We start from the raw sequence: 8,999 nt of genomic DNA, 5'->3' as shown, positions 1-8,999 counted from the left end.
CCATGAACTTCTTAGCTGGATTATGAAGTTTACTTACAAATCCTGTAGACAGCGATGTGATCACCATGAGCCAGGTCTTCCTTTAGCTTCTTCACCTTCTTCTCCTTATGCTGTTCTGGCTGGTTTATTCACCTCCTTTATCTCCACTTTAGGCGGGGCCATGCCCATGGAGTACAGATTGGCGAGGGCTCACAGGTTGTGCAGTCCGGTGTTGCCCAGGGCTTCATGGCCAGCTGGGACTGCACGCCTGCAGCTCCGCCGCCTTGCGGGTCTTCTCATGAACGATGGCATCATGAACGACGCCATCGTTCATGAGGGGCCCTGCTCCCTCCGGGCGGGCCCGAGGGAGGGTGGAGGAGCCTGGTTATGGGAATCGCATTCCATCATGGGATGGCAGGGTGGGCAGGGGAGGAGCAGGAGACTGGAAACTGTGGTGTGTCTTCCTCTCCTCGATCTGTGTACAGTAGGTGGAGCTTCCATAATCTGTTCCCCGGCTCTCTTTGGGGGGCCGGGGGTGACCTTCAGCTCCTCCACCTCCTTGAAGAGGATGAATCTGTCTGACTGATGTGTCCCTTTTGTTTTGCTCATTCAGTGTATAGAGTTCTGTAGCAACCATAGCCAAATATGTAGTCCAGGCCAGTCTATGACTCCATGGGGATTTGCAGAGATATGTAGCCCCTCCTATGCCCAGCTTTGTGTGTTTGTGTGTACCAAATAATGATGATTTGATTGGCTGAGCATGGAATGTGATGTATGATGATGTATGATGTTAGACGATAAGAGCGCCCCACTTCACACGAGTGGGATTATATATGTTAACTGACTTCCCACTTAGCCCATCACTCCCTTGGGTCCTGACTCCTCAGCAATATGCACGTCGAGTTTGAAGTTCATCCGCCACAGCTCATTAATTTTAACACATGGCAGACCAATGCAAGGAGAATTTGCTGAATAGATCATGTAAACCCCTTAAATTGCCTTATCCTCCTGGGGCAGCATAGCTGAACATGTGGAAGATGTTCATGTTAATTTACCCATAGTGTGTAGAACTGTTTTGCATCTTGGGTGAATCTTCCATCCTAAGTGAATTAATCTTGAGGCACATTTTGCAAACAACACAGACAATAGATTAGACGGGCAAGATGAAGTGCTCAAGTGCTCAAATAACCAGGACTTAAAAGGAGCTCAATAACACAAGAGAAGGCCCAGGCCGTAGCGTAACGGTCTGGGCACCGGACTGGTAATCCAGTCGCAGTGTGCCGCGGGTTCGACTCCCGGACCCGACACGGCCTTTACTGCATGTCATCCCCCCATCTCTCTCCCGTTTCCTGTCAGCCTACTGTCTGTCCCTTCAAAAATCAATAAAAGGCGTAAGCCGCAAAAAAAATATCTTAAAAAAAAAAAAAAACACAAGAGAACACAAGTATTCATGCATGCAGATGTTATTCATGCGGCCTATCAAATTGAGTTTGTTTTACTGCCTCGCAGCAATAGCCTCGCAGTGATGTGCTTATAACGAGTAGTACACTGTAAAAAGTAAACTGACCAGCGGGTCCATTTTTTACACTCTCCGAGTTAAAAGAACACTCAGGATTGTACACTGTTGTGATTGACACCCCTGAACACAAGAGCAGAGCATTAGCAAACTTGAAATGAATACACGCTCAGTGCACTCTGTGATTTGTGTCCTCACAGAGTGGCCGTATGGCGGCAGGTTTTCCAGACAACTAGGGAAAACCTTATGTCCAAAACTGTTAGTCTTTGACAAAAAAAGAAAAATAGATGCAATGTATCCAATGTAGCTGCAAAGTGGCGTGTATTGTTTGGCTGCCCTTCCTGAAATTATCCTCCTAAGACAAGGTTAACTCCTAGACTGAATGTCAGACGAGGTGTCTGTGTGTGTGTGTGTGTGTGTGTGTGTGTGTGTGTGTGTGTGTGTGTGTGTGTGTGTGTGTGTGTGTGTGTGTGTGTGTGTGTGTGTGTGTGTGTGTGTGTGTGTGTGTGTGTGTGTGTGTGCACGCGGCATGCTATATGTCTGGGCTCCCTGTGTGATTTAAATGCCATCACCTGATCCATTTTGTTCCCATGTGTGTCTGTTGGCAGGTATAGGAACCCATTTGGGACCGCTGTGCACATTATGCACTCATCATGCCATTGTTGAACAGACACACCAATGTGGGCATGAGATGGAAAATGAAAGGCATGTTTTCGAGAGCACCATTCTGAAAAATCACAAGCAAAATCAATGTCCTCCAGTGCAGTACTCCACAGGTGTAATCAATTCAAAGGAGCAGAACACAGTGATTTGCATAGTGTTCAGGTTTCGGTACCCATGCAGCATCGGCCAGTTATTCAGTTACACTCCCCCATTATCCCTCCCACCCCTCTCTCGATTCCTCCCCCTCCCTCTCTCTCTTTCCTGAGGATCTCCTTATATGGGCATGATATGGTCAGACACTACAGAAACCATTGCGTCGTACTGCAGATTTGCACCGCTCTCAGGCATGTCCACATTTGGGCGCAATCCACCCGCCTGCATTAGCCGGCCACAGACAGAGACCTTGAACTTGACAAACATGCTGTGGGTACCCTCATGTTTCACCACGTGGACAACATGTTCTCTCAACACGGGCCATTTGTGATGATAATGATGACAGAGGGTATTATCTAATAGCAATGCACTTGCTGGCTGCCAGGTGCATGTCCTTCCTTAATATTTAGCATTTAAGACGAAGGAAGCGCACGAGCGCCTCATTATATGCCTGGGCTCTCATGCCGGTCAGAGAGTCTTTCATCCCAGCAGCACAGTTAATTGGATTCATGTTACTCAGCTAGAATATTCTTTGATGCTTAGCGAGTGGTACACACACGCATGCATTTGCTTTGGATTTCCGATTTTGGTATTGGAATTAGAATTTCTTGATACACGCACTCACACGCGTGCGGGCGGAGGTAATGTCTTATACGTCCACACAAAGGAGATGCATACAGGGGCACAAATATTATAGGTGCAATAAGGTTACATTTACAAAATCATGGCATGTGTTTTCATGGTACAATAGGCATGTCACTCAGTACTTTATCTAGGGGTATAAGTAGCAGCGTCTCCGCCAAATGTGGGAAGAGCCACTACTTTGCTAGCCTTTTTGCCTCCTTTTTGGGAATCCCAAGCCGTTGGAACCCTCTCACAACCAGTCTGTGTGTACTCTTCATCTTCACTTCTCTGGACTCTTCATCAACCACAACGACATCTGGTGTATTAGCTGTCAAAGATGTTAGATGTAAATATGTCTCGGTTATCACAGAATTGAAACATGGATGGAATGGCGCAGGAATGTTAGTACATTCTCACTGACGATGCATGATGTCTTTTGCTATGAGTTCCACTATATTCTGCTATGTACATCCCTTTGTATGCATAACAGCCATTCAAGATGTGGGACAGTGTTTCAGTGAGCTGTTCTGTGGTGTGGTGCCGTGCAAGCAATGAGTGGACCTGAGTGCTGGGGAAACGGATAGAAAGATTGTGTCTGGTGGGAAGGACTTTTGGTCTGGCTTTTACAGTGAATGTGATAATGTCCTCATTGAGTGCAGTGTTCTTCAGGAAGGAGTGTGAGACAGAGTGATCAGCATAGGGAAGACATGCGAGTTTCCAGTGGTGTTGGTGTAGATCCATGAGTCGTCTGGCACCTGCAGCTGTTAGCAGGTGCCAAGAGCCAAGCATCTGTTGACAGGGAGGCCCCTGACAAGCCCCCCCCCCCCTCTTTGCTCTACTCTGCTTTACTGGAAGTATGGTATAGTGAATCAAGAAGGTTTCATTTATAGTAGGCTAACTCTCTCACTATAGTAAGTTAGTAACGTATAGGTACATAGGAAATGTTGGTTCAGAAGATCATTGTGTGTGTTGCATTGTGATGTGACACGATGCAATTGTAGATATATTATTTTCTCTTTGTTGTGTGATAAAATAGGCCTATAGGATGAAGTGGTAGCCTACTATTAATGAAGAAATTTGGAGAGGAAAACGAAAACGAGATGGGCTTCCTTCCGTATTTTAAGGACATTTTCAATTTCAAGTTATTACTGCTATCTACTGAAAAGGAGTTTCATGTGTTCAATGTGCTTAATTGTGTGTGTGTGTGTGTGTGTGTGTGTGTGTGTGTGTGTGTGTGTGTGTGTGTGTGTGTGTGTGTGTGTGTGTGTGTGTGTGTGTGTGTGTGTGTGTGTGTGTGTGTGTGTGTGCGTGTGCGCGCGCACAAAGGATATGTACTCTATTCACTGGATGATTGGAGCAATTTCACCATTCAATACATTTATATATCGCAAGTGGTTATAAATATGAGAATAATGTTTGTGATAAAGAGAGAGAGAGAGTGCTCATTTGCAGTATTCACAGGCAGGCCCCTTAAGTATTTTTATTTTCTAGATTATAAATTATACTTACACATATTTTACTATCATAATTTTGTATTACAAGTCATATGGTCTAACAGAAAATATTTAAAGCAAAAATGTGTTACAGTATTTGGCAGCACTGCTGCTTGCATAATAGTCAAACCCCATACGTTACTTATTAATAATGTAGATCTATGCCGTTCTTGTTAGGTGTGCAATACTATTTTCCCAATTGTTTTTGCATGCATTTGCATTTTTTATTAGCAGTCTTGTCACCCTCTCCAACATGGCAGTTTCATCCAGTGGAATATGGTCTTAATAATGGTTGACTGGTGAACCGTCACTCCTCTCAGACACTGAGCTCAGGCTTCTCCTCCTTGCTAGTTTTGGAGGACGGTGGTATGATCTAGCAACCAATTACTAATTATTGATTCAAGCACTTGGATATTATTTTGCACACTATTTCAAATTGCATTTTCATTATTTAATCTCTGACTTACATAGAAAGGTTCTTAGGCCAGGTCCACACACAGGTGTATATACAGTATACTACATGATATGATATTGATATCAATATAAGTAGGAAAATGAGCATATATGTTATTAGTCATCCTGAGATGTCCTTTAAGCACATTTTAATATAGGATATATATTGTGTGTGTGTGTGTGTGTGTGTGTGTGTGTGTGTGTGTGTGTGTGTGCGTGTGTGTGTTTTAAACATTTCTCACCCCTCCCACATGGCACTGTATTAAATGTGCATAAAGTAGGCTATATGCATTGACTAAAGTCTGACGCTCTTACAGTGGAGATATAACATCTCAGCAGAAACGGAATGAAAGAGATATTGAATTGTGCCTGAAGGAGGGCTGGGGTATATGGTAATAAGATTGTGCAGCCCATTTCAGTCGACTTTGTGGTTGGTCTGCTTAGACTTCTCTTTAATTATTTAGTTAGTTTATTGTCTTCTCCATCCCTGTCGTCTGTCCGTGTGTCTGTGAGTGTGACCAGCTAATCGTCGTTGCAAAACTGCGCACACACTTTAAATGTGCTATGTAAATAAAGGTGACTTGACTTTACTAGTCATATGATCAACACGGATCTGTCCAATTTTCCATATTCCATCCTGATTGGCTAATTTGGCGTTTTCAGTGAAATCTTGCACGCACATTCCCACTAGGCCGAGGAAGAAATGCCCCCCTTTTCACTTTATTTTATAGCGCCACATTTTGGAACAAAAGCAGATAAGCGTGGTCACCAAAAGCAGATAAGCATACTGAATCATAGCCACGTTGACAACGTTTGTAATAAACCAACCCGTTTGTAAATCCGTCAAGATTTGAGCGAGTTATGATGATGATGGCCGCCGGGTGAACTACAGTACGTCAGAGACTCCGCCTTGAGCCATCTAGCCTTTATGTCTATGCTTTTCACATTGGTTTATAGCTCCATCAGGAGGCCACAAACCAGGTGCAGACCTGCTCCGAGGAGCACTAGTTCTTTATACTTTCTTTGGTGGTGTGATTCTGCTCCTGTGATATATGACACAGAATGTCACTAAGCCCCCTGAAGCAGAGTCTAAGATACAGAGTTATTGCATAGACATGACATTGAACCCTTCAAGGTTATAGTTAAAGATACACAGATACACAATCCAACAGAATCATGCATTTAACATAGAGAAGGCCTAAATGCCACGAGGAGGAGGCTGGTCTTTTGATCACTGTCAGGCTGCAGGAACGGTGCTGTGACCGTGTATGTGAACTGTGTTCTACTCAAAAAGACCACCTAGAATGAACCATTAGGAATGAGGGTGTTAACGAATGAGAATTAAGGGAGATTGAGTGTGGCTCAGCATGGGGAACTGGTTGACTGCTGTGCTTGCCTGAACTAATAGCGATTGTATTGCTGTTACTATAGCACAGCCTTGCAGAACATGTCACACCAACATTTTGCTGCTTGTACAGTACGTGTATGAGTGCCTGACAGACAAATAAACCCTCTTGATTTGTTATTCCTAAAAATTACGATCACAATATTGTTTTGCATGTTGATCGACATCGTTCGATATTTCATATTCCATCCTAATTGGCTAACATTCTCTTCCAAGGTCCGTTTTGAATGCCTCAAATGAAATCATAAACGCAGCATCCAATTTACGTGAAGTTTTGCACGCACATTTCCACATTGGCCTGTTACAGCGCCACCACGAGGCCACAATAACCTACCTGACCTGGCGAAGACATGTACTCCAAGGAGAACTTTTTATAGTTTGTCTATTTGGAGGATAATATGAGTTCACTTTCACCCTTATTTCATAATACTGGAAATTAACCAGGAGTTGAGCAATATTGACACCTGGTTCAAGGCAAATAAGTTATCTCTGAATGTAAAGAAAAGCTCTTACATGATGTTTTTGCCCCATAATCACCCAGTTATAAGTACCCTCTCCAATATCCAGACTGATAATAACATACTACTAGAAAGGGTTACTGTTACTAAATTTATTGGAGTCCTCATTGATGGAAAAACTAAATACGAAAAATCATATAGCACTCATCTGTAATAAAGTAAGTATGAATATTGGAGTCATTCGAAGAATACACCAACTTGTGACAAGATAAATCCTTATTAATTTGTATTATACTATGATTTATATAATCTCATATTGCAATATTGTATGAGCTAGTAATTTCAAATCTAATCTTAATGGTATTTTTCTGTTACAAAAACGTTTTATCAAAATTATTATACTTTTTCTAGCAGGCTCGCCAGTTTTCAAAATGTTTTCCAGTTTAACAATGAAATCCACAATCATTACACCAGATCAGGAAATTATCTTCATTCCGTCTTCTTCAGGACAACACCTGCCCAATTCTCCATAATAATAATAATAGCTCAGATTTATATAGTGCTTTTCTAAGTACCCAAAGCGCTTTACATAAGAACATAAGAACAACTTTAATTCGAGAAACAAAAATAAAAACAAAAAGGAAAGGAGCTAGGTTAAAAACAAGTACAGAGGACCTCATTTTTGGAATAAATTACCGCCTCATATCAGAGACTGTACTAGCCTTAGTAACTTCAAGTGACAATTACTGCAGTTCTTATTATCAAGCTTGGGCAACACGCCCTAGTCACCCTGCTCTTTATTATCATTATTAATGTTACTACTAGTATCATTTCTTGTTATTATTATTATGTATTATTTTCATTATGTGTTTTAATTTTATTATAATTAGTTTAAGCTCACTTGGCAGCTTTTAGGAAGGCCACTCGATAAGCCCCTCTGTTTTTTTTTTAGCCCTTCCGGCACATTGTTTTTCATCCCATTTGAAATTTTCTTTGTTTGTTTTTTAGGTCTTTACATGTATCCATTTATCTGTCCATATAAATGTCCAAAGTTATCATTATCAACATACATTTTATTGCGATCCACAGTTATGATCCTTTTATCACCCAGCCCTACTTTAGAGTGAGAGCAAATGAGCGGCAGCATAGTGAACAAAGGAACAAAGGCAATAGTAATGATCACCCTGAGGTGAGAGCCACAAACATCGACACAAACATCAAACTGTCAGTCATTATTAAGCATCAGGGGGAAGTGGCATGAGGACTAAGTGATTGGCTGTCTTGACCTCCTCCTCAGACACATCAACGCTGATTAGTGATGTCATTAAAGTGTTTGCACCAGGAAACGCCTTTCAACAGCACTTTGTCACTATTAGTTAACAAGCCGCAGGTTGAAGCGACATTTAAAGAAACATTTAAAGAAATCGGGTGGGAAAAGTCCATGTCATTGTTTAGTTAGCTGATGAGTTTTGGTGTCTGGAGTTTGGATGAAAGTGGATCTTCTATGATACATAATACCTGATTGACAGGCCAGGTATGAGACCTGCATTTTAGGGGAATTCTTGTGTCTGTCAAATACCTATACCACCCCATGCAACATTAAAATCCTTTTCAGTTTAACTGACTTGCTTAGCCTTTCAGCATATCATAGTACATACAGTAGCCTAAACTGCCATTGCCATTCTTATACTGTACCATCCATCCATCCATCTTCAACCACTTATCCATAGTTGGGTCGTGGGGGCAATAGCTCCACCAGAGAGCTCTAGACTTCCCTCTCCAGAGCAACATTAGTAACTTCCTCCTGGTATCCAGCTGTGCCTTGGTCTGCCCCATTGTCTTCTCCCAGTGGGACGTGCCTCGAGGACCTCCCTAGGGAGATGCTCGAGAGGCATCCTAATCAGATGCCCGAACCGCCTAAGCTGGCTCCTTTCCATGGCGAAGAAGCAGCGACTCTAATCCGAGTCACTCTCGTGTGATCTTCTCACCCTATCTCTATACCTATACCCATACTATAGGGTATAGGTATAAAACACAACTTTTCCACTGGTACAGTATATTGTACCAGTGGAAAAGTTGTGTTTTGCAAAGAAGTGGAGAATTACATAGTAGTAAAGAAACCCACATTCTGTTGGTGGTGTGCGTGCGTGTCAGTGTGAGACGGGTACCAACACCCAGTGGACTGGAGAGGTGTGTGTTTTCAGCAAATCTATCAGACTGGAGGTGAGGATGTGATCACATTTTCAGCTGTGTGT

This window comes from Protomyctophum parallelum (assembly GCF_964188405.1).
Source record: "Protomyctophum parallelum genome assembly, chromosome: 16".
NCBI classification, from domain to species: domain Eukaryota; kingdom Metazoa; phylum Chordata; class Actinopteri; order Myctophiformes; family Myctophidae; genus Protomyctophum; species Protomyctophum parallelum.
The sequence above is the reverse complement of the archived record's forward strand: the minus strand, read 5'-3'. Positions refer to the sequence as shown.